Source organism: Peromyscus leucopus, chromosome 6 (assembly GCF_004664715.2).
Source record: "Peromyscus leucopus breed LL Stock chromosome 6, UCI_PerLeu_2.1, whole genome shotgun sequence".
Lineage (NCBI taxonomy): Eukaryota > Metazoa > Chordata > Mammalia > Rodentia > Cricetidae > Peromyscus > Peromyscus leucopus.
Genome location: NC_051068.1, coordinates 42,916,884 through 42,944,565, shown reverse-complemented (window position 1 = coordinate 42,944,565; position 27,682 = coordinate 42,916,884). Strand labels below are relative to the sequence as shown.

At 40.0% G+C, this 27,682-nt stretch overlaps 1 pseudogene; it reads right to left on the bottom strand.

The window, feature by feature from the left end:
- Positions 1-27,682, bottom strand: LOC114706303 (annotated as a pseudogene).

Genomic DNA, 27,682 nt, shown 5'->3' with positions numbered 1-27,682 from the left:
TGTTGATGTTGATTTCATTCACCATGTTAACCTTATACTAACACAGCAACAAACCAATGTTACCCCCAGAGCAACAAGTAGCTGCTTTAGAAGCAACCTGAAAGGGAAGGATGAGCCAGGTCATCATCTGGCTCTACATGTCACATGGGACTCACAACTCTACTCATCCAGCACAGTCGACACTGCGGTGTTGTTAAGCTCGCTGCTCACAGAAGCTGAGGTCAGCTGGATGCTCCTGTCTATAGTGGGGACTCTCCCACCCACAGTTTCCTCAGTGATCCTCTTTGGCCTCAGCAAAATAATGAAGCACTTGGGAAGAAATACGCATCCTAACAAGCCATAGCTGGATGCCAAAATGGCAAATATTTCCACGGCCACTTTGAATTTGCCTTTGGTGCTCAGGTAAGCAGGGACAAAAGACATCCAGACAATGAAAAAGACCAGCATCCCAAAAGTGATGCATTTCTCTTCATAATAGTTATCTGGCAGCTGGCGACAAAGGTCGTAAGAAAACACAGTAAGGCCAGAAGGACATCAAACCCAAATATGTAACACAGAAACTCTATAGAACCTTCATTGCATTCAAAGATGATCTTTACATTTTGAGGTTCAATGTTCTTGTACACCCTCAGAGGCTCCAACACCAAGTAAGCTGAGCATACACCAATCTCTCCTAAAACACAGATCCCCACAATGAGTTTTCAAATAATGGGGTGCATGGATATAAGCCGAGTTTTGGATACGGAAATCTTTTTTGTAGGCAAAAAAGAGTGAAATAGTCTTTCCAAGAATGGAAGACAGACAAAGGCAAAAGCCCAGTGCCAGAGTGGTCTGGCGCGGCCATGCAGGACCAGTGGAGTGGCTTGCCTATGAAGAGCATGGATGAGAGCAAGGTGATGACCAGAGACATCTGAATGAGGAAGCTCAGCTCCCGGTCATTGGCCTTCACCTACGGAGTGTGCCTATGAATCACATACACCACGATGACGTCCAAAGACCACAAGTGCCCCAAAGATGGAGAGGATGACAAGGGTGAACCCCAGGGCCTCCTCATAAGCGAGGAACTCCACTTCCTTCAGCACATACTTGCTCTTCTGTGCCTTGGACCAGTCATCTTCCCCACATGGATCACATTCCCTTTAGCCTAATGAGAAAGAGCAGAGAATTGACTGCAAGAAAATCCACTTGTCACCTTTAATTGTGAACATTCCAGAGTAGTCAAAAGTTCTAGCAGTCATGTTCAACTCATGGATGGCAGAGCCAAGGACAGCTATGAGTAACATGCAATGTAAAGTTCTTAAAGCAGTAAGAGATTATTTTGTGTTTTTTTCTTTGTAAATCAATTATTCTGTTCTTCAGCATGAATTTTGTAGGTGACATCATGTCTCAATGTAAAAAAGTTGGAAAACTCTGCAAGAATCATTGAAATACCCTCATATAAAATCTATATAGTGTCTCAAATTAGTGATGATAAAATGGAGTGTGCAGATACACCTATAGATTGAGAATTACTTTTACTTTTAGGAATTTAGATCTTCTTTTCCATTTCAGCTTTTTCTGAGCTGGTATTTTCTACTGGCGTGTTCCTCTTTTTCTTCTCCATAAAGCTCAGAACAATCTAGAAATGGGGTGAATAACTACTGAGGTGAAATGATCAATAAGATTATTATTTGGACAAGGCTGTTTATTTAAACCCACTGTATTTTCAATGTACCATTTAATATCCCCTCCCAGAACAGAATTTTATAGCTGCCCATTCGGACATTCCCAACCCTACATGCAGATCTGAGTGGATAGAGAGAATGAAGATAGGAAGGGAAACAAAGTAGCAACCATGGTCCCTGAGGCGAGGAAGAGGGGTCAGGATGGAGAGTCTAAGGGAGAGTATGGGCGAACAAGAAAATTCACCGCAAGGTGAATTTATGTTAGTCATCGAAATGGATTTCTGTTAATAAGAATTCAGGTAAGGACTGGAGTTTCCTTTCATCACTCCGAGTGCTGACGGACTCCTATGGCTGGAACTCTCTGCAGACCTGACACCAGGGAGTTGCTCAGGTTACAGTGTGCTCATCTTTCCCTAGGCCCACTGCATGTTTTTAAAGTATGATCTGCTCTTAAGGGCCATTTGACAAAAGACAAGTACAATTGTGTCCTTTTAACAGAAACACTGCAAACCAGCATCAATAAAATCCACAGCCCGAGCCTGCTAAAAGTCAGCTCCAGCGAGCAGCAACTGAGCAGACTGTTGTAGGCGTTCGTGCCGCAGAATCTGTGCAAGGCATGTGCTCTCAGTGCTTAGAACATGAAGACAATTGGATGACTTTCCTCCAATTATAGTTAATGTTTAATCTAGTTCATAAGCAAGGAATTTGAAGACTGTGAATTTATTCATATTTCACATTTCACAAATGTTGCTTAGTATCATCCTTTTCAGTTTCATATTTGTAGGTCTTTCCCAACTTCAGCTGCTTTGAAAATGAAAATTCACACTGTAGCTTTTTTCACATTGCACAGAACTTTGGTGAATTTTATGTTTTGTCATATACTGTTTACACAATTTACCAAAAGGATTCCCAATGACCTATTGGCCAACACATGTTTAATTTTGATTTAGTATCACTGAGAAAATGTTCCTCTCCACCTGGATTTTCTGACACATCCATCTGTACATGGAAGACAGTCAAAGCAACATAAGGTTCCCTGTGACAAATCTGTTCACAGGTCCCTGGAGGACACACATCTGCACACAAAGACAAATGCAATGGATATAACAGAAGTCTTAAAGTATCTTCTACTGTGAAACTAAGAAACTAAGAAAGTTCTCATTGGATTCCCATGGAGACTTTTCTGTTTATAAAGGAGATGAACCCAGGGTACCTTGGACAAGATACTATACAGAGACAGCACAAAGGAGTCTAGAAACAATGTTTCCATCAGGATGGTCCTGTGATTGAGCTCAGAAATGCCATACTAATGCTCAGACTAGTTCTGGTTCTGGGATCAAGACCAGGCGCCTTGCCTGTGATACTCTGGAGATGAGACTATTTGATAAGTCTATTCCTCCTTTAGGGGAAGCCTATGTCCCCAAGAATTATCTTGAGAACCTGAAAGATATTCCTTCTCAGCAAAGCTGAGATCTTCAAACAATGATTCCTCCCCATCACTGTATTAAAGTCAAACATGGGCCATGAATGGTCAATAGAGAAGAAGAAGAAAAAGAAAACAGCCTGTACAACAGCAAAAAGTAGGAAAAGTAGAGAGATGTAGCACATAGATATTTTCTTGTTACATGAGTTTAGACATTCCTGTAGTTAACACAGGTCTCCCTTTATATTTTGAATTTTATCTTAATTAATTTGTTTATTTTGGGTGTGTGTGTGCACTGTGTTGTGTGTATGGTGCAATCATGTGAGTATGCACCGACATATGTGTATGCAGAAGCTAGAGCAAGATTTGCTGTGTTTTCCTCTAATGTTGTTCAACTTACTGTCTTGAGGCCGGGTCTCACATTGGAACTGCAGCTCATTGTTTTGGCTAGGCTGGCTGGCCATCAAGCTCTCCATTTCTAAATGCCTCTGCCCTCCAGTGTTGGAGTTACAAGTGTACATAGCCATGCCTGCCTTTTATGGTGTCACTGAATATTAGGTCTTCAGGTCTCATGTTTTCAGGATACATGCTCTTTATCTTCCTAGACTCCTGTATTTTTATATTATACATAGAGATATGTTTTAAAATTCAGAATTTATAAGTGTTTATATCTCAATTGGAGGAGGTATTCTTATTTCAAGGAGGGGTAGGATACCTTTTCTGGGTCAGGCTTGGTGATACATACTTGCAATCCCAGACGTGGAGGGCTAATTCTGGATGATGGTGAGTTTGAAGCAGCCTGGGCTATAGAGTGAGCTCAATCTCGAAAACCAACAGAAAAATAATCAATCCACAGTGTAAGCCTGTGAAATCTTCAATCACTAATCAATGTGTACTGTTGATGTAAATGCTTATGAAATTTGTGTTTAACTACTACAGTGCATGGGTGTGTGTGTGTGTAAGAAAGCTGTGAACTGATTGTGAACTATGGAAGGGGCAGAGTGCAGAATATTCTTCCCACAAAGTGTCTTAGAAAGAATTGCATAAACTATGATAAGTGGATTCACTAGAAACAAGGACATAAAGAGAATGCTCTGCCATGCTCGCACTATCCCTGTGGGAAAGGCAAAGGCCTGGGAGGAATGTTCTTGGTTCTTTCACATGATCAAAGATAATTAGACATCACACTAGGCATATTCCCTTGCTATACTTGTATTTGCTTAAGCTGACTGTAAATATCACCTCGTGTATTGCTTGCTTCTGTATGAAAATGAGAAGTGTTCTTTTTGCATTGCTCTTGAGATCAAAAGCCTTGAGGCCCCTCATCACCCAACTCAGATCTTTGGCGTTTTCTTTTATCCTGGGAGACTTAGCCTCACTGACTGAGGTGGGTCAGCAGACTGCATTGGAAGCAACTGAAATATACAAATACATTAATTCTAGTAGAGAAGTTAAGAAAAAGTGTGATTGTACCGTATTGGAATAGTATTAAAATAGAAATTTGCTAAATTTTATTGTTTTTCTATTATTTTAATAGAATAAGATCCTGTAAACATTGAACGAACAGCAGCATTTTCTTTATTCTTTTTTCCATGTAGAACATGAGCCCCTGCACTACACTTAGCTTAAGAAAAACAAACAGAAGAGTGTCAAGAGTCATCCATGAAGTAGTTCACCATGCAGGGAATAGGCTCAGAGTCACAAAAGATGTGGCACCATTCTGGTTAAGCAGCTCTGTCCTTTCTACAATGTCAGAAGCATCCCAGATCTGTGTTGTCCTATGTGGTAGCCCCAGGCTACACAAGGCTGCTGAGCCCTTGACACAGCTAATGTGGCTCAAGAACTAAATTCCAGGTTTCTTTTTCTTTTTTACTCTTTTGTTATTTTATCAAAAATAGAGTTTTTTTCTCATATACTATATCCTAATTAGAGTTTCCTCTCCCTCTACTCCTCCCAGTTCCTTCCCATCTCCATTCCCACCCAAATCCACTCTCTTTCTCTCATATTAGAAAGCAAACAGGCTTCCGACAAATAATAATAAGATAAAATAAGAAAAAAACTAACACACTGGAATAGGACAAAACAAAGACATACAAGGAAAAGAGCCCAGGCAAAAAGCACAAGAAACAGATATAGATGCAGAGACTCACTCATTTGCACACTCAGGAATGCCATAAAAATACTAAGCTGGAAGCCATATTATATGCTCAAAGAACCTGTAGGAGAGAGAGAGAGAGAGACAGAGAGAGAGAGAGAGAGAGAGAGAGAGAGAGAGAGAGAGAGAGAGAGAGAGACAGAGACAGAGAGAGAGAGAGAATTCTCTCTCCTATATACCTATATATATGCTCTGTATACTGTGTGTGTGTGTGTGTGTGTGTGTGTGTGTGTGTGTGTGTGTGTGTGTAATAAAAATAAAATTTTAAAAATTCATGACAGAACATCAAAAGACAATGAATTTCTACAAATGTGGCTGAATTTGTTTTCTGTAGACCATCTACTCTGGGCATGCAGTCTACCCTTAAGAATAATTTGTTTTCCCAGTGAGACTCTCTTAGAGAAAACTAACTTTTCAATTTGAGTGTTTATCAAATGATAATAGCTTCTGGGTTGGGATGGAGGTATGTATCCACTTAGGTCCCTGGCCTATCTAGTATTAGGTTCTTGACAACTTGAGAAGTGTCAAGCATGGGTTCCATCTCATGGAATAGGCTTTAAACTCCATCAGAGTGTGGTTGGTTAGTCCCACCATGTTTGTGCCACTGTTGTATCAGAGCATCATGCAGACAGGTCCCCACTGTAGACAGAAGTGTTTGTAACTGGGTTGGTTTTTATCTTTCTCTTATGGTAACATGCAAAGTACCTTTCAATACCAGGAGGCCTGAAGACTCTACTTAGGCACCAGTATGGCTTTTCCATATTCAATGAGATTATGTAGGTATTGTCTTCAGCAAAAGGTCTTACCATAAGCTTGTAGAGAGCAACCAACAGCCTTAGTAATTGCCTGGGTTATTTGTGGGTTTCCATGAGGCCAACAAATAAATTTTATGTAACCCATTTCTGGCACTGGAGGTTTCACTTGGTGGTGAGAAATGTCTAGTTGGGACTTCATCTCCCTTGTTTGGTAATTTCATTTAGATCTCATATATATATAAAGAAGCTGTGGTAGGTTTCTTTATGATCCCTCAAATAGCCCTTAGTGTAAGATGTCCCTTCTGTATTCCTTCCTTTACCTCCCCCCCCCATCATTTAATCCTCCCATTCTAGTCTCCACCCCACCCCTGTCTCTCCATAATTATGTGTTCTAGTTCTCCTTCCTTGGGAGATCCTTCTGTACTGTAAGTTTTGGGTATGTTGTTATGTCCACTTTCATTAAATTCTAGAAAGTCTTTCATGTCTTTCTTATTTCTGTCTTGACCCATTCTTCCCTCTGCAGTGAGTTGTTCAGGTACCGTGAGTTTGTAAGTTTTCTGTTGTTTCTGTTGCTGAAACGCAGCTTTAATTTGAAATGGTCAGAAAGGATGCAGGGAGCTATTTCAATTTTCTTATAATTGTTGAGACTGGCTTTATGTATGAATATGTGGTCAATTTTGGAAAAAGTTCCATGAGGTACTTAGATGAACATATATTCTTTTGTGTTTTGGTAAAATGTTCTGTAAATGTTAGGTCCATTTGTCTTACAATGTCAATTAGCTCCAGCATTTCTCTGTTTTGTTTTTGTTTGTAATGACCTGTCTGTTGGTGAGAGCATGGCATTATAGTCTCCAACTATCAGTGTGTGTGTGCCAATATGTGATATAAGTTGCAGTAGTGTTTCTCTTATGAACTTGGGTGCACTTGTGTTTGGGACATAGATATTAAGAATTGCCATGTCTCTTGGTGGATTTCCTTTGATGAGTATGTAGTGACCTTTCCTATCTCTTCTGATTAGTTTTGGTTTGAAATCTAGTTTGTCAGATATTAAAATGGCTACACTTTCTTGCTTCTTGGGCACATTTGTTTCTAATCTTTTTCACTCTTCTATGCTGAGGTAATGGTAAGGTTGTTTCTTGGGTGTAGAAAAAAAAAGAAAGAAAAAAAAGGGAGCATGTTTTCTAATCCAGTCTGTTAGCTTGTGTTTTTCCCCCCTGGGGAATTCAGACCATTGAGATATGAATATCTCAATGATTGTTGATTCTGTTATTTTGTTGTGGTATGTGTGTCCCCTCTTTTGATTTATTGGCCTGGGATTATTTACTATTATTTATTATATGTGTATTGTGTTTTCTTAGGTGTATTCAACCTCTTTACCTCATAGTTTTCCTTCTAGCACCTTCTTTAGGGCTGGATTTGTAGATAGATATTGCTTAAATTTGGTTTTATCATGGAATGTCTTATTTTCTCCATCTATTTTGATTGAAAGTTTTGCTGAATATAGTCATTCTGGGCTGGTATCTGTGGTCTCTTCGAGTTTGCAGCACATCTGTCCAGGTCCTTCTGGCTTTTAGAGTCTCCATTGAGAAGTCAGGTGTAATTCTAATAGGTTTGCCTTTATATGTTGCTTAGTCGTTTTCCCTTGCAGTTTTAACATTCTTTCTTTGTTCTCTACATTTCGTGTTTTCATTATTCTGTGCTGAGGGAAATTTATTTTCTGGTCCAGGCTATGTGCTGTTCTGTCTGATTCTTGTACCTTGATAGACATCTCCTTCTTTAGGAGGGAAAATGTTCTTCTGTGATTTTGTCGAAAATGTGTTCTGTTCCTTTCACCTGTGAGTCTTCTCATTCTATTCCCATTATTTTTTACATTTGGTCTTTTCATAGTGTCCTAGATTTCCTGGATGTTTGTGCCAGGATATTTTTAGATTTAATAATTTCTTTGACTGATGTATCCATTTCTTCTACCGAGTCTTCAGTGCCTGGGATTCTTCCATCTCTTGTATTCTGTTGGTGAAGGCTGCTTCTGAGATTCCTGTTCAAGTTCTTAAAATTTTCATTTCCAGATTTCCTTCAGTTTGGGTTTTCTCTATTGATTCTATTTCCTCTTTCAGATCTTGAACTGTTTTATTCATTTCCTTCCACTGTTTGTGCTTTCATAGATTTCGTTAAGGGATTTATTCGTTTCCTCTTTAAGGACTTCTCTCCGTGAAGGCTATTTCTTATGTTTCAGCTGTGTTGCAATACTCAGGGTCTGCTGTGGTGGGGTTGCTGGCCTCTAGTAGAGAGATGCCATTCTGGCTGATGATGGCTGTGTTTTTATCATGGCATCTAAGTACCAGGGTTTAGGAACATTGCAATTCTACGTGCTGATATCTTGTCTTGTCTTTGTTGGATGGGTGTTTTGTTCCTTGGTTTCTCTTGCCCTCTCCGGTTCTTAGGAGAGTGTGGTGGCTGTGTGCTGCCTGGTAGGAAATACTTGAGATCCTGACAGGTGTGGCCATTGCAGGTTTTGGGTAAATGTGTTTCTAAGTATTGGGAGCTGACTTTTAGAAATGGGGATGTCCTGGAAGGGTGGGGTTGGGGAAGAGTCCACAGGACAGAGGAAAGCAGGTTGTTCCACCAGAATCAGCCTAATCCCTCAGGAATCTGGGCAGAGAGTGAGGAGAGGCCACAAAAGGTAGTCAGTCTGCTATAGAGGTAGGGGTGAGATTAGGGGAACTGGACTTGGAGGAGAGGAGGGGGAGGTCTGCAGTTAGCCTATCCGCTTCCCTGCCTGGAGTCAAATTTTATGTTGTATTTAATTATTTATTCACTTTTTGTGTTTCGGTGCTGGGCTCAAACTCCAGGTTTCCATCCTGCTGGGCAAGCACTCTTCTGCTATATCCCCAGCCCTGATGTAATTAGTTTACATCTTAAAGCTATCTGTAGTTAAGGGCTACTAGATTGGACAGAGCATCGGGACAGTGAAAGACCTGCAGCAGAGAGCTCTGTCCCCCCAGTGCCAACACTGACAAACTGCTGTTTAGGCTTTCAGTCATAATATATTCAAGTATTGCTTCAGGATGGGACAAGAAAGATGGAGACTGACATGTAGGGTGTGTGTGTGTGTGTGTGTGTGTGTGTGTGTGTGTGTGTGTGTGTGTGTACTTTTGTGACTGTATATAAGTCACATATATATATATATAATATAAATATATATAATATATATATATATTCATGGAACGTTTAAAGTAATTAACTGATGCGAAAGATCTTGTAGGTGTTTGGCACACCACAAGAGCTCAGAAATCTTGAGTTCCTCATAGTTTATTCTTAGATGGTTTCCCCAAAATTTGGAAGTTTGGGGATTCCAAACTTTATGGCAAGTGGGTATATTCAAGTAGTGGGGTAGCACTTTTCCCAATCTGTCCTCCCCTGCCAAAAAAGTTCCAAAGCAACAACATGTCCCTTACTATACATGCACACTTTCATCACTCCTTCTCCTGGTAAATCCCTCCATTCTGAGATTTATCAGACATGTTAAATTCCCCTTATAGTTTATCATTTTACTCCAACTCCACAAGTTACTCAATAGTGTACACTAATGTCACTGCTCTATAGTTTTATTTTCGCTGAGCTAATATTTCACTGAAGATAATAATAAATTTAGTTGTTTGGTCCAAAATAGCATTCTTAATTTCCAGCAAATGATGGGGGTTTTGTTTGACTTTTTTCAACATTTCTCTTATTCTTTTTCCTTTCTCTTCATCTCTCCAGGCGGTCTCCCTCCCTCGCTCACTGTGTAACATAGCCTGGCCTGTCATTTGTGCTCCTCTGCTTCAGCCTTCTTAGGACTGGATTACAGGCCAGCACAGCATGCCCTGCTGTTCCCCGGCACTCCTCTAGGTGTTGTTTCCACACTGAACCAGGAGACAGCCGGCAGTTCACCAAATACTTCTATTGTGGAACTTCCCGCCACAGATTTGTGTATCAAAGTGCCTCCCCCACCCCCATTGCTGTAAAGGGAGCAGAGACACAGTTCAGTGGTGGAGTACTGTGGAAAGCCGTGGTTTTCATATCCAGGACTGCAGAAGGGAGAGTATATGGGAATGCTGTAATGATAATGACAAATAAGTAGTAACAATCAAAATAACAACAGTAAAAAAAAATAGACTTTTCCGGAGTAAGCATTTCACATTAAAAAAAAAAATTCAGTATACCTACTCAAAATCCTGACTTCTATTACCTCCCAAGATGACTTTAAATATAAAATCTTAGGTTATAAGACTTGACTGTTGTTTATTTAACACTCTAGAGTAGAAATTTTTAAACAATATGTTCAAACTTTTCAAAACGCATTTGTACACATACATAGAATATCCAGTTACAAGGTTTCCTACCTCAACTTACAAACCTATGAATTCCTCGCCTCCTACTCATCTTCCCTGGGAATACATGAGAAGAAAACTGGAAAGAAATGAGGTCCTTCTAGATCTACAGTCAGAGGGAAGAGATGCTCCAGGGTTGCCCCAGAGTAACCATACGTGCTGCTCTGAGAAATCACTACACATCCTGCGAAAAGACAGCATGAATTCAAAACAAAAACCTTCACATATGTCCCAGACTTTGACATCACAAAGAGCCTTTGAGTATCAGAAACTGTAAGGTATTTATGAGCAGAGAAATAGGCATGAAATGCCAGGAAAGCTGTCTCAGAAATTCCCTCTTCAACCGTACACAAGCAGAAAACTCTGAATTGGTAAAGAATTATGTAAAAAATAACAGAAGAGAGCATAGAACCCAAGGTCCATGGAGAACAGATTAAACCATTCTGAAATAAAGTGATGTTCTCTCCCACACTAAAACATATCAATATGTATGCAATGATAAGAAGCTATCAGTTTGAGAGTGGGGAGGGGGTGAAAGGAGTTGGAGAGAGGGGGGACTTTAGAGGTGCTGGACTGGGGAAAGAGAGGGGAGGAGAAAAGTGAATTACTAAGAAAGAAACTCAAGAACGAAGCATTTGTTATAGAAAAAGGGCGGAAGAACAGGACTCACAGCGACACCGAATGTGACACCACTTCAGTGGGAACTGAAGGTAGGTCAGGGAGGGGAGGAAACCGACGCAAGTCCTTTAGGATGCTGACAAAAAAGTAAAGACGTAAGAGGAAGGGTTAACCATCCTACAGAGCTGGACTGAAGCAACCAATCAAAGAGGTAGTAAGTTCTCCCTTACCACAAGTGTTTCCATGAAAGAAACTACCCTTCCCTGTGCCAGTAGAGGGCAGTCTTCAAATAGGGACTTTGGAAGCCAGTGAAAGCATCTGTCCTTGTCAAGTCTACTATGGGAAGAAAACAAACTCAAAATCAAAACATTCCAGCAAATACTAATTCTCCTCCAAAATATGCATATGCACCACTACAGTTACTGCTACCATCACCATCATTATCACCACCAACATCAATTTAAAAAACTGCTCTAATAATCACAGCAATTAAAATAGAAACAACCATCATTAATAAGAAAACCTACTCTAATAAACACAGCAATTAAAGCAGAAACAAAGATTCTTAGAAAAGTGCTTGAGGATAAACAAAATTGTCTTCAATAAGAATGTAAAACTTTGCCGGGCGGTGGTGGCGCACGCCTTTAATCCCAGCACTTGGGAGGCAGAGCCAGGCAGATCGCTGTGAGTTCGAGGCCAGCCTGGGCTACCAAGTGAGCTCCAGGAAAGGCGCAAAGCTACACAGAGAAACCCTGTCTCAGAAAACCAAAAAAGAAAAGAATGTAAAACTTAAGGGTTCTAGACATAGCTTGGTGATGGGGCACTTGCCTACCATTTATAGCAAACTAAAAAGGGGAAAAGGAAAAGAAAATTTAAAATTACGGGATACAGCCAAAAAAAAGTGCTAATAGGGAAATTTATATCCATTGATGTCTACATTGGAAAAAGTAAAAACAGAAAATAAACCATCTGTCATTGTATCAAAAAGCTAGGAAAGCAATAACAACCCAGTATAAAGAAAAACAGAATAAAAAATCAAGACAAATATAAATAAGAAACTAAAGGCAGGGAAAATCTCAAGGGCAAAAAGAGGCAGCAGAGAGATTTCAAACACCACAGACAGAACCAGCAGCTGCAGATGTGAGGGTGGGGGTGGGACCATGCAGCAGACACAAAGAGAAAAAGACCTTCTGCTAAGCAGAGCGGGGATTCAGAAAGCAGAAAAATCCCCGTCTCTTTTCTAGGGCTGGGTTTTTAAAGCCTCTGAAGAAGCTTCCTCCCCTAATTTAGGGTTGATCCGTTTGAAGAAAGCTAGGGTGGTTGACTGGTCCACAGCTGTTGTGTACTATGTCCTGAGTAGGCCTTGAACTTGCTGAACCAGTCCATCAGCCTGGAGCCTGCTGGTGAGAGACAAAAGCCAACCAGGCCTTTGTTTTAAGCTGTTCTTATGATCAGCTGTAGACCTATATTTGGCAACCTAGATGGAATTGACAGACTCCTAAGCACATACAGCTTACTGAGATTTAACCAAAAGAATGTAAAGGAGCCAGGAAGACAGGAAACTTCAATGGGCCTATAATAAAATTGAATCAGCAATATTTTTTGCTATTGTTGTTAAATAAAAATCCAGAAAAAAAGTGTCTTCTCGGTAAGTCATGTTTGAAGTATTAGTAGATCTAATGATATAATAATGGTCTCTCTTTAAATTCTTCTAAAATGTTAAAAGGGAGTGGCAGACTCAAAAAATACAGATATCATAATTCTCACTCATATTGGAATCTATGTTTTTTAGAGGCATGAAGGTAAAAGTAGACCAATCATAGAGGAGAAGGGGATCAGGGAGAGAGACAAGAGAGGTACGAGGGGAAATATGATTGGATGCATTGAGTATTATGTAAAATAGCATAATGAGGCTTACTATTTGACATAATGAACATGCATACATTGTATACATATATCATCTGTATACACAAAAAAAATCATAAGAATCAACACAAAGTGATGTTGGCATAAATAGGACATATAGACCAATGGTCTAGAAAAAAAATCTTAGATGGAAATCTGTGCATTCCCCAACCAAAAGATTTTTGACAAAGGCTCTAAGAATGTTAGTTGAAGAAAGAGCAGGCTACTGTAACTGCTGGGAAAATTAAACCAACCTTCACCAGTAAGCAGGGTTATTATCAGAAAGACAAGGGGCAATGCTGTGAGGATGTGGAGAAGTCAGAACACTTCACATGGGTAGTGTGAAAGCACATTAGTCCACATGGATGGTGTGAACCTACAGTAGTTCTCCACGTGGACAATGGAATGTGCATTAATATTTCACATGGAAGGTGTGAAGATACACTAGTACTTCACATGGATGATGTGAACATACATTAGTACTTCATATAGATGATGTGAACATTAGTACTTCACATAGATAGGGCGAATGTGTATTTAGTACTCCACATGGGTGGGGTGAATGTAAGTTTGTACTCTACACGGATGGTTTGAACATACATTGGTACTTCATATGGATGGTGTGAACACACTAGTACTTCATATGAACAGTGTAAATATATATTAGTGTAGACCCTATAGAAACCATTATGCAAATCACTCAAAAACTGAAAACAGAACAGCTACATACACAGCAATCCCAATATGCATACATAGCCAAAAGAGATTAAATCTGTTTATCAAAGAAACATCTTTACATTCATATGCATCACCACTCAGACTACCCAAGAAATGGCCCACATCATCAACTGATGAATGGGTACAGAAAATAGAGTATGTATGCCCAAATAGAATACATTTATACACAGAGGGATGAAATGCTTCATTCACAACAATATGGGTGAAACTGGAGATCATTATACTAAGTGAAATAATTTCAAAGACTTGATCTCCTTAGAGATGAAGAACATAGTGTATGATTACCAAAAGCCAAAGAGCATGAGGGAGAAGGAGAGAGAGGGAAAGATTGGCCAATGATACAAGATACAGTGGATGGTAGTAAGATGTTCTGGTGTGTAACTGTATACTAGAATGACTACAGATAATAATAATATATCATATTTAAAAACTTGAATATTTTCACCATAAAGCACTGATAAATGATTTGAGAAGATATGTACTTAACATGACCTAAATATCACACAATGCATGCATGCATGATAACATCACACAATACTTCATAAATATTCATGACTTTTCTCATGGATGCTTAAACATATTTTTAATTAAAGCAAAAAAAATTAAAAAATAAATGGATATGAAAATGGAAGAAATAAAAAGATTAATTTTACTCAGGAAAGAAACCAGAAAAATATCTAAAAAAAAATGAGGGAATCAATATAAAAATAATAATAAAATCAGAAAGAATACATGTCAATGAAATTTAATAAAAACCACTGAACAATGAAAATAGGAATAAAATGGTAAAGCTAAAAACTGCTGAGAAAAAGTGTAGGAAGAGCAATAAACTAGAGGAGTCAGACATAAGTATGTTTGGAATGCTTGAAGAATAAAGACAAAATAACAAAACTAATATTTAAAATTGCAATCTCTGAAAGTATCCAAAACATCCTGAATATTTACACAGATACAATATTTACTGTACTTAGGGAAACTCATTTGGTTCCTGGAAATAATGCTGATATTTTACAGTCCATTTGTGTCTGAAAAAAAGGTATAAAACTTCACTTTTCTATATATACATAGGTATATCACAGCAACTAACCCTTGATGATTCGGGGGTCCCAAAACACTGTCAAACACTTTGGGAGAACAAACTCAAACTTAGGCCTGTGAACATGCAGCTAGGTACTAGTTCTTACCTCTACAAATTCTCAACCTGAAAGGGACCTTTTGTCTCTTCCTGCCTTATATTCCTTTCTCCGTCCAGCCACATCACTTCCTGTCTCAATCTCCCTAGTGCTGAGATTAAAGGTGTGTGCCACCACTGTCTGGCCTCTACGGCTAACTAGTGGCTTAGCTCTGCCCTCTGATCTTCAGGCAAGCTTTATTTGTTACATCACAGACAAAATATCACTATAATTGTCTAATTGATAATTTAGGATGTTGTGGTATCTGTTTTTCAATCTCCATTTCTAGCAAACACTGTTTTTGTTTGATCGTGGGCTATAAATGCAAGACTTTCAACTAGTACAAAAGCTTTAAACCCGGTAAAATTTAGTTGTCCAGAACATAGAGTTTTATTAAGAGAATAATTTGAAACTCATTAAAGCATAAGATAGTAATTTTCCTTTTCATTTTTATTATCTACTGTATCAGGGTTGATAATTCAAACATGAAAAGTGGTTGGTCAAATTGAAGTGCTATATGAATAGAATAAGCATACTGGATCATAAAGATTTTTGAGAAAAATGAAGACTAAAAATTTTAGCAATAGTTTCATATTATTTTCATATTATTATAATTATAATAACATGGTAAACAATATTTTAGACATATTAGGTTAAATAAATCATTAAATTTAATCTGTCTCTTTTTGCATTTACCAGTAGGAAGTCTTATTACTTTTGTAATAGGGGAGCAATGGGGTCATAGGTATGATCATGAACATCATATACATGTATGAATGTAGCAGGAATCTTAAATGGTCTTATTAATACAACAAACCTGGAGCCAGGTATTGGGGTGAACGCTGGAAGATCAGAGAAGCAGAATAGGCTACAGCCACCTCACCTCGCCAAGTCCTCAGCTGATCCTGTTTCCTCAGACTGGAAGCCTCTGAGTCCTTATCCAAATGAATCTCAGCTGAACTGCTTCTCAAAAGCCTGAAAGCTTAACCAGCTAAAAGCTTCTAGTTTCTGGTCTTCATTCCTTATATACCTTTCTGCTTTCTGCCATCACTCACCATGCTTGGCTGTATCCTTGAACACACAGAGATCCAGGTAGATCTCTGCTTCTGAAATGCTAGGAGTGAGTGCCACCATTTTCTAGCCTCTGTATCTCGTGGCTGTTCTGTTCTCTGACCCCAGATAAGTTTATTAGGGTGCACAATATTTTAGGGAACACAATACCACCACATTTGAAAATCTTAATATTTGGCATTGTGGTATCAAATACTCCCAACTATCTCTAGATGAAGGGAAGTGAGGGTATTTTTGTTTTGTTTTTATATCTTTCCTAGATTTCTTCCACTTCTAACTATCAGCCCATGCCATATCCCTTTTCCCCTGGGTTATCAGGGTCTGTGGATAGGAAAGCCCAGAGACCCATTTTCTACCTTGGCAAATCTCAACAGTCTAGTAAAGAGGCTGGATAAACACGCACTACAGTCAAATTCAATAAAGTCTATGCTGCTATTGTGGGGAGATTCTAATTGCCTTAAGAAAAACAGAACACTTCTTTTTCCAGGAAATGACTACTTGAGATGAGCTTAATCACACTAGCTGTCCATCCATGGATGTCTGCATAATGAAAATGTGGTACAAACACACAATGGAATTTTATTCAGCTGTAAAGAAAAATGAAACTATGGAAATCATGGGTAAATAGATGGAACTGGAAAAGTTATACTGAATGGGGTAACCTATACCCAGAGAGACAAAGGTTTGCCTATTTTCTTAGTATGTGGATCTTAACTTCTAATTTTAACTTTATGTATCTAACCTGGAGTGCCTGTAGAAGCCAGGAAACTAAAATAGTAACATGGGGGAGAGGTGTCATAATGGACGTGGACTAGGAGAACATGGGTGATACGAAAGTAAAGATGAGGGACGCTGGAGATGGAAAGGTTCAGTCAGCAATGGGGATGTAGAACAGAAAAGATGAAAGGATTGGGAAAGGGGGTTAACTGACATGAAGGATGTATGAAAAAGCCATGTGGGAACCTTCTACTTTGTTAGCTAATTTAAAAGTACAGGTGAAATGGTCAGAAGGGTGATATCCTGCACAGTGAGCTAATGTGCCTCTAGAATGCATTGTTTATCAAACAAAATCCCAATGTCGGTGTAGAGTAAGAACTGGGAGAAGGGGGGAAGAGAATAGTGGTAACTATTGCAAATGTGTCCTCATGGCAGCTCTGGTAGCCAGTCTTGGGTTGTACGTGACGGGGCCCACCAACAGCCAATCATGGATTGAGAAGGGCCTAAGGCGGTGCCAGCCTTTCCTACTGAACTAGGGGGAGGGCTAGTCATTGACTTCCGCTGTGTATCAAATGGTGCTCTCACGCCAGTGGATACTTTACAATCCCTCGCTAGCACAGAAGATCCTAGTTAAAATCAAGGGGCCATCAGAAAGAGAAAAAGAAAAATGGAAAAAAAAAAGTGTATGTGGAGAAGAAGAAAGAGAATAAAAATGGAAAAAAGAAGAAAAATGTGTGTACTTAAGAAGAAAGGGAATAAAAGCAACTGGGGTGAAAATAACCAGAAAGAACTGAGTGCATGTCTGATATTGTTAAATTCTTACTATTCTTTTTTTCCTTTAGTATTCTTATATTAATTGAGTTTTCTTAGAGACAAAAAGATTCTAAGCCTCTGCAATCTATAGTTCCATTCAAGGAGAAGGGTGCCCCGAAGAGGTCATGGTCAAGTGTACAACAGTGTGTGAGAAAGGTGACTGTTAGACATTGACAAGAAGCCTTTATGAAAATAACACTTCTCTGACTATTGTCCCACCCTGTCAACCTAGCTTGGAAAAGGAGACACATCACTCAGGGACACACTTCTGATCATCATCTGAGCATCACTCAGATTCCTCATCCGAAGGACATGGTACAATCACCAGCTCTTCACAGACAAGTAAGGCTGCAGAACTTGGTAGAAGACTGGATTACAGTGTCTGATGATATTAATTCCCTAGGCTCTGTTAAAAATCTTAACTTTTGGTAAAACCCATATTAAGCTCTTATTTCCGTCTGTAAAGCAAAGACAATCCTCACTATCTTAGTGATGCGGTAAAGGCGATATCTCAAAAGCCTTCACTAAGTGAGTTTATCAAATGAGCTTTTTAATCACCATCAACCTGTAGAACCTCTAGGACCACTTCACGTCACTCAGCCTCTTATTCCTCCTTTGTCTCTTGTCATCTCAGTCCAGATAAAACTACACCGGAGTTTGCAAAAGTGCTATTTTCGTTGCCAAATGCATGGGAAAGGTTTTCTTTTCTTTTTTCTCTTCCTTCTTTTCTTCCTTCCTTCCTTCCTTCCTTCCTTCCTTCCTTCCTTCCTTCCTTCCTTCCTTCCTTCCTTTCTTTCTTCCTTCCTTTCTTCCTTCCTTTCTTTCTTGCTTACTTGCTTTCTTGTCTCTTATTAGAACTAAGCAAGGAAAGCTCAAAGACTTCTACATCCTGACCATTCCCAGGATAAACTTCCTACAAGTGTATTTGTTTGTCATTTAGTGCTGGAACACACATCTGTACCATCAGATATGGACTCAAGTCAGTGCCAGCTGGGACTCTGAGGATGACAGAAGAGGTGACATATCTTCAATAAAGGAAGGAAGGAAGGAAGGAAGGAAGGAAGGAAGGAAGGAAGGAAGGAAGGAAGGAAGGAAGAGGAAGAAGAAGAAATGCCCATATAAACCATGAAATTAACAAGGTGTTACAAATGTTCTGACTAAGTCAGAAATAGGATACGTTCAAAAGTATAAAGTACATACTAGTTTGTTGTTAGATTTTAAAAAATTACTTGATACATCTATCAGGCTTTCTTAGGTGTCTATATTAAGATTCTAATGTCAGGTCTTGCTTTTGTTATTTTGACTTGCTGACATGTGGAGACATGCTAAGGAGAATAAATCTTGCTATGGACTAACCCACATTCCTACCATGATATGCGGTCCCCTAATGATCCTTAATCCATTGTTCCATGCAATAGTTGTTACTCTTGGAGCAAGTTTAGCACTGCAATGTTTAAATGATAGTTTATAGGATGATTATTCACCATAAAAAGAATCCTCTTTATAATATGGGGAGTTTTCAAATAACTTTTTTAAAATGAAGGAAATCTTTTTCACATATAAAATATAACCTAATTTCTCATTATATGTTTATTATAACTTCCTAGCACTTGGATCTTGGTGAGTTTCTGGATTTTATTCCTTTATTACTCTTACAGGATTCTTTGGGGAAATTGCTCTTTGATGCAAGGGGAGCAGAGAAAGTGCAAAATGGGTCTGTAGTGTCTGGGGTTCAAGAAAGTAAGGGGAATGGTAGAGAAATGCCAAGAGGAACCGCTTCAGCGGTCAATCAGGAATTTTAAGCAGAAAGAAAGAGAGATGGATTACACCCTTATCTTGAACTAAGCAACTTATTTGTCTGGGTTCAAAAAGTCACACAGTTGTCATTAGAAATAAATGGCCCCATCCTTATTTACACCCACTGAGATGGTCCAGGGCATAAACCATAGACAGCATTCACAGCCTGTTTGACATTGTTTGTGATTCTGAGCTAAGGCACACAGATTAATATTTTCAGGTCTTCAGCTTCTCCTCTCCAGTGCAGAGCTGATCAGACATGTCATACAGTCTGTCTTCTTTCGCAGTCATGTTCACTCTGTGGTCCACATTGTAAGGCACACTGCTGTTGGGCCAGGTGCAGTAAAAAGCAGTTTGCCAGAATTCAATGGTCAAACATCAATGACATCATAAAGAAATTCTTTTAATCTGTATAACGCTCTTGGACTGCAATCCAATACTTCTCCAAAATGGAAAGTACTCAGTTTGCAACGAGACTGATAATCCAGGCTTCGCTGGCTCTCCATCCTATCATTATGTTGATGAATCATTTCAGCACAAAGCTGAGTCAATGTCAGTTTAAAGCACAATGACTCTGCGTGAACTCTTTACTGCATTAACAGCTTTTTGCATTTTGTCATTGGAGTAGACTTCAGGAATGGTTTCAGAGAAAGCAACAGAGAGGCTGGCACTTTTTCCCTGAAGGATTTTATTTCATATTTCCCATAATCATCATCAGCTACAATAACACCTACCCAGACCTCACCAAAATGTTTGATGAAATTAACATGCTGAACTATCTTATCACTGGCTACTATGCAACTACAAATTGGAAACTGGAATTTGTCACTAAAGAGCTGAGCAGGAAGAAATATCAGCAACTTAGTTAATGGAAGGCATGATTTCTGAATATGCTTACTGAGAGGGAGTGAACTGGACAGGGCTCACTTTGCCACCCATTCTCCCATAGATAATGACTTTCTACCCCTCCATCTACCCGGGGGAAGGGGGGGAACACTTTGATTGCCTCATCAGCGCAAAGGACCTCAGGGCTGCTAGTTATTAAGGTGAAGACACCAGAGACGCTAGTTTTCATGGTGGAGGTGGGGGGACCATAGCCCTGACCAGGAATTCCATTTGCTCTCATCCAAACTCTTCATCAGCTTTAGGTCTCATATACAAACATGAACACATGAGCCCAGCTCTCAATCTACTCAGTAGCCCCAGCTGCTCTCACTTACACTCTTTCTCCCTCCACCCTCATCTGTTCCCAACACTTTCTGTCTTGTCTCTCTTCCCCTCTTTTCTTGATTTCCTCTTCCAAGACTTTTGTCTACATAGGTCTTAAAACTTAGTTTGAGATGGATGATAAAAAGTGCTACTCCAACCTCATACCTAAGCCATATCTCCAATATGTCACTAAACACTCATTTTATATGTGTGTATTAAATAAATGAAGGAACACTTTTTTTTATCTTAGCGTCCATTGATCTTGAGATGTATTTCCTATCTTTGGAAACATACAAATGAAAACAAGCTAACCACATATTCCTGAGTGCATGCATCTTTGCTGTAGTTTACCCTCCATGTTACCCACTGTAGTTTAGAACATGTTACTTCTCCCCTACACAATCTGATGTTACTGAAAAGTCACCTCAAGTAGGATCATCTCTAATGCCATAGTTCCCAGTCTGCCAATGCACTCATGAAGCCAGAATATTCTATGCCTTCATTTCTTTCCCTTTTGTCCTATTCTTACACTGTCAGCTACAGTTACACCCTTCTTTAGAAGTACACAAGGAGCCACACCTAGAGGACACATATAAAAAACTGTATCTGAAGCAAAGATACCAGATTTCAATAGCTCGCTAAAGAATTCATCCACTTGTGGGAGGGGTAACTAATGTTTGAAAAGGCCATATGGAAACCTAGTATTTTATAAGTTTCATATAAATAATACTTACTCATAATTTATATCATATAAAAGAATTTAGTTTGAGTTACCCTACTCAAGGGAGCATGCTCACCCCTGAAACCATAGGTTGCTAAATAAAAAGCCCAGTGCTGGGTGTGGGATATCTCCCTCAAATTTGGGTCAGAGGTGTCCCAGAAACCCCTGAAACAATACAGACTATACCACTGCTCTTTGTTGCCCATGAGAACTTAATGGTAAAACCTTCTTGATGAAGATACCACACACATTGGTCACAGGATGTGGAGTTGGTACTCACCAGGAAGCTTCCTTCCTGCTGACCAGCTTTCATGGTACTAGAAGGTGCTATGCAGGCTTCTGGGGTTAAACAAGTCATCGAAAGTCTTCCTCAACTATGAACCCTGTGAAATGCAGTCATTTCTGGCATGGCAAGATATACTCATGGGTATAATAGTGGCATGAATATTGTAGTATACCTTTCTGATTTGGATTTAAAGCCTGCTCCACAGGAAGACAAACATACATAGATTTGGAAGGCTGGGAATTTTATAGGCCCTAAGAGTGAACATACTAGTATTATTCTGCTGAACAGATATAATATCAAACTTTCCTCTGAATTCTTATCTCAATCTGTATATTAGTGGAGCTCTAAGACTTTAATCAGAGAAGTGTCTGTGCAGCCACAAATGAGATCTATCTCATAACCTGCTTGCCAAGACTCAGGTATCATCAGAGAATGGGAGCATTAAGAATCAGAGTTCAGGGAAGACTGGAACAAACCCATGTCTTCTAGACAGGACAGGACCTTTGCACTCATGTCCTCACAGAGATCATGGTTACCTGCACAAGTCAGGGAACATCTCAGCATGGAAGAGGAAGGTGTTCATGAGTTCCCATTCCTAACAGAGGAGATATGGAGAACTAATGGATTCTGGGGGAAGGCGACTCAGTTTTTTTTTTAAGAGTATGGCTCCTAGTAGGTCGACCCCTTACCCAGGAGTACATGGAAAGAACAAGTTAGACTCAATGGGTTAATAAGACCAAAAAAAAAAAAAAAAAAAAAAGACGCCATGAATTTGGGGAAGGTAGAGAGGTGGAGGTAGATTTGGAAGGCGTTAGGAGAAGGAGTAGGATTGAATATAGTCAAAATACAATGTATGATCCCAAATGAAAGTCTGTATTCTAGCTTACTGATGAATTGAGGGCCTATACCCACTTACTTACAGCTGGTTTTACCTTCATAAGTGACCCTGTAGGTGACACTCTTTTGCAAATGACCCTGTTCAAATGGCATCTAAGTCACCAAATATCTTACTAGTCTTCATTTTCTGAAGTGTGGATAGTTCACAAAGTCTCCCCTTATAAGTTAAATATGTTGCTGACAAGACTAACTGAATAGCTTGATTCTCAGAGGGCTCTCTCCCTAGATGCCCTTCAGAGTTTGACTTCATCTAATAAAATGTCACACTGGATGAGTGTCCACTCCTAACAGCTAACAGCATAAGAATCCCTCCTGAGCTTACAGGTTTAGTCTACAGTTTTCTCAGAAAGCTTTGGAATGATTCCTCACTCATGCTTGGCCTCTTTTTCTTACCAGAAGGCAGCTGTTCCTGAGCAATTACCCTTTGGTTGCCAAGGATACTCTTGGCAATTGTATGCTTAATACACACACAGTGATTTGTCCAAATCCTCTGAAGAAATTCTGTGCTCAAGACCATAAAATCATGACATTATTTTAAACTATATTCATATTTTAAAGTTAGCATTTTATACTTACAAATTGCTCCTCATTCCTCATTCTTCACCCAGGTCATGAATTAGATTCAGGTTGAGGAGGCTCCTGATTTGTGTAGCAGCATCTGGTACCCAGTTTGGGAATCTTCAGAATACAAGTATTTTATCAGGGCCACAGTGGTTGCATCCTCCAAATGTCATGGAACTCATCAAAGATAAAGCAAAGACCACAGAAAGCCATCTCTGTGTTCTCACAGGAAGGATCTTCTGAAATGCACACTAATGGGTCAATTTCAGCATGTCATTTTCCATCATAACTCCTCAGGCAACTTTTTCATTCAGTCCTCTTTACAAGTGAAGAGACATGAGCTCACATGGCTAATGTATGCTGAGATTCAGACACCAAAGCCCACGATCTGCTTTAGACCTCATGGAAAGGAGACAAGCCAGGTGCAGGAGGTGGATTACTGCTCAGGCTCTCTCTTCCTTTCCTGGGGTCCCAATCCTCTGATTACACAGCAGAGCTCTTTAAAACAAGCACCCTTTCCCCACTACTCTGAGGGTCCTAATAAGTCAGGAACGCTCTGGTTGTGGGTGAGCCTTTCCAAGAGTTAGATTCAATAGTACATCTATTGAAAAGTTATACTGCCAGAGTATTAAGTAGTACATCTTTTGAATAATAATAATACTGTCCAAGGAGGCAATGACAAGCTGCTTTGGTACCTGTCAAAGTAAGTTGTTTTTTTGTTTTTTGTTTTTTTTTTTACCCTTGACAGACATCCAAGTGCCATTTCCACAGAGCTCTGACAATGTAGGCAAAAGGCAACCAGACAGATGTTAATCACGTGTGTCTTCACCTAGATTCCTAGATCAGCGATGGTGACCGAATATATTCCCCTCTCCATACTGTTAAATATAATAAAAGAATAGTAGTCATTGGTCCAGAAAGGAAGCTGACCACAATCCTGTCTTAATTAGGGTTACTATTGCTATGATGAAACACCATGACCAAAAGCAACTTGGGGAGGAAAGGGTTTATTTCACTCACACTTCCATAAAACAGTTCATTATCAAAAACATTGAGGGCAGACACTCACAGAGGGCAGGAACGCGGAGGCAGGAGCTGATGCTGATGCGACAAAGGGGTGCTGATTACTGGCTTGCTTCCCATGGCTTACTCAGCCTGCTTTCCTATAGAACCCAGAACCACAAGCCAAGGGAGATCTTACCCATAATGGTCTGGGCCCTCCCACATCAATCACTAATTAAGAAAATGCACTACCGTCTGATCTGATGGAGGCATTTTCTCAATTGAGGCTCCTTCCTCTCTGGTGACTCTAGCTTATGGCAGGCTGATGTAAAACCAGCCAGCTCAGTCCCCTTCAGGTACAAGGTCTATTAGAGCCAAAGAGCCTCAAGGCTAAAAAAGGTCCTTGAGGTGGGGTAAGCCTTAAAGGAAAGGGGAGGATTCCCTTAAAAAGCCGTGGAGAGCTTCAAGAGTGGGGAAAGACAGAGCTAGGGAACAAGAGAGAGGAGCCATGACAGGGATGGGGGAGACAGCCAGAGGAGCCTTTTGAGAGAGAAGCATTCAGAACACGTTGCTGAACAAATGCCCCCACCTCCACAACCCCATTCCCACCGAATACTGCAGACCAATCCCCAGGGTGAAGAGGAATCAGACTTATAACAACCTTTTAGGGGCTGGTAGGAGGTTCACATCATGGGGTTCAGTTCAGTGTAACATACATGACAGAGCATGGAGGAGCCAGGTACCATAAATTGAGAAGTGTCAAGTCATCGCACAGACTGCTTCTAATTCTCTCTCCTAGAGAAAGCTGTGAGGAGGTGTGGCCTGATTCAATCTCTTAGTGAAGGCCCATGTTCAAGACACACTTCCCATGTTTGATCCCTTCAGCTCAATGAGGAACCTTTCAAGAACAGGGCCAAAGTCTGTCCACTTTTCTTTGTCCCTAACCAAACAAAACACCAGAGCCTCTGGAGGCTTTTACCTCATCAACACAGAGAAATGGGATTTAAAGGTATTGTATGGATTTCAGGAGATCGTTCAACCCCAAGCCCTCTGATGAACCCCCATGGGTGCTGCTGAGAAGCCAGAGCGCCACAGCCATTGCAGTGAACATGAGCTGGACCACAGCTTGTCAGGTGTTTCTTAATCATTCCTTCAGTTTTAAGATAATTTGGAATCCTGACTAATGCCCATTCCACGATAGCAGATGGATGGATACATTGATCTCTTTCATCTTTTTATTTCTTATGCAGACTGTCCAAGTCAGTAGGACATTAACACAACACTCAGCTATATGTATTTAAGTTGCCCCTATTATTTGAAGTTGCATTAATAATTTCAAAGTAGGATGCTCCAGTTTATAAATTGCTTCCTCCTGCTTTAGTCTCATCTTCCTCTAAAGCTTTTAGTGTTGAAAAAGCTCCTGGTGGCGCCCAGTCTCAGCTTTTGTGTTCCTCAACAGACGCTATATTCCACCTGGGACAATGGTTGCATCCTCTAATCACACGTGAAATGCATACTACTTCTTCTAAAAATCAGTTAAGAATTTACTGCCTGTAATTTGAACTATGCAACATAATATCTTATTTGTGTCTTGATTTAAGAGGAATGGAAGAATACAGTTTTGATAAGGACATTGATATGAGACTCGGGTTATTGACATGAGGCCATGACAGGTTTAAATAGACTTTTGGATTTTTAATTATTCCAGCACACACTTCTCGTCACAGAAGAGCCCCCTCTGTGTCTAAAGAGAGACGGCTCTCAGTTATAGCCAAGATGAAAGGCTCCCAGACACTGCAGGCATAAACATTTCTCAGCATTTGTTTTGCTGAACTAAGACAGCCACAGGCTGCCACTCCTTTTACTGCATCAGTTTTCAGGACAACAATGTGACATCCTAATTAATCTCCCGCTGTGAAATTAGCTGACTTGAAAAGCAGCCGTGGTTTAGCATAGGGACCCTAGAGCATCCTCTTTCTCCTCAGGTGCAGCCCATGCATAGCTGCAGTGTCCTGGGGCTACATGGCAACTGTGAAGATGATGTGGGTTCCAGTTTGAATATTCCATCCCCACAGGGTCATGTGTTGGTTGATACCACCCCTTCCGGTGATGCTGTTTTGGAAGGTTCCGTAAACCTTAGGAAGTGCCATCTAGCCAGAGGAAGCATCTAGCCATAAGCAATATCGCCTGGTTCCCACTGAAGGACAGCCTGCCTCCTAGGGCCCCTCTCTCATCACTTGGCTTCATGTCCAGATGAAGTGAAAGATCCCCTCAGCTAGTCTCCTGCTGATGCTCTGCCCATGCTCACGGGGCAAGTGACATTGGGCTGGACCCTCCGAAGCTGGGAGCCAGGATAAATCTTTTCACCTATAAGTAAGTGTTTCTCTCGGGCATTTGTTCATTCATACAGTGGCAGTGGACAAAGCACACAGTGGACTACTGTTGGCCAACTACTCTAATCCTACCTGTGAAGAGCAAATACCCAACTTTAAAGTCAGGAAAACGGCCAGATTTGACTCCAATCTGAAAATGCTGACATGTTTATCTCCTCTGCCAGTTCTATACTAAAAGTTGACTGCATCAATCTATAGGTAGTTTTAAAATATTTTTGCAGCTTTATCATATAATTAATATTCCATTAAGTAAACTCTTTAATGCAGTAGTATATACCTTAGTATATTGATAGAGTTGGATAGCTTAGTGTATTGATGGAGTTATACACCACAGTCGCCCTTTAACTTTCAAGATTTTCCTCTTCTCAACAATGCTGTGGGACAATGCCCTGGTACACTGGTTTAATAAAACGCTGATTGGCTAGTAGCCAGGCAAGAAGTATAGGCAGGGTGAGCAGCTTAGGAGAATGCAGGGAAGAGGAAAGGAGCCAGCCAGATACAGAGGAAGCAAGATGACAAAGCAGAACTGAGAAAAGGTACTGAGCCACTTGGCTAAACATAAATAAGAATTATGGGTCAATTTAAACGTAAGAGCTCGTCAGTAATAAGTTTGAGCTGAAGAGAAGGCAGTTGCAATTAATATAAGCCTCTGTGTGTTTACTTGGGGAAAGCGAGTGGGAGGGATTTGTCCCAACCACAGATTGGGCGGGAGAAAGGGAAACCTCCAGCTATACAACAAGGAAACCCCATTTACCAATCTTCCCTCACCCCAACTCCTAGGCAGCCACTCACTTCACCTTCCACGTCTGTACATTTGCCCTCTCTAGACATTTCACTTAAAAAAAATGCAACATGTGTTTTGTGTTTAGCTTTTTTCATATAAATTATGTATTAAAGTTCATCTATGATGCAGGATATGCTGGTACTTCATTTTAATAACTTAATAAGATTTATATGTCACAAATTATATCCAATTGAAAAGCTTGATCAAGTGAGGTTTGTTACCTGTGAGGATCTGCAGCCAGCACATGGACTAACTTTAGCTGTTTTCACCAACCAAAAGGAAATAATTCATCCTATCTGATCACCCCCATTCCACTCCAGCACCATCCCAAGACCTCGATAATCACTGATTTGTTTTCCTGCCATAAAATATGTTCTTCTTCTGGAAATTTATGCCAATGAAATCTAACAATATGTGGCCATCTTTACCGGCTTCTCCTGTGTAGTTCAGGGTTTTTCAAGTTCTGTCCATATCTGTCCTTATCAGTACTTTCTTCCTTTTTACTGATCCATTCTCTTTTTGCCTCAACAGCGATTTGTAAGAATTCACTACATGTGTTTGCCTTTTCGTAGCTGATGCACGTTTGGACCTTTTCCATCCTGGGCACCACCAGCAGTGCCCCTGTAAACAT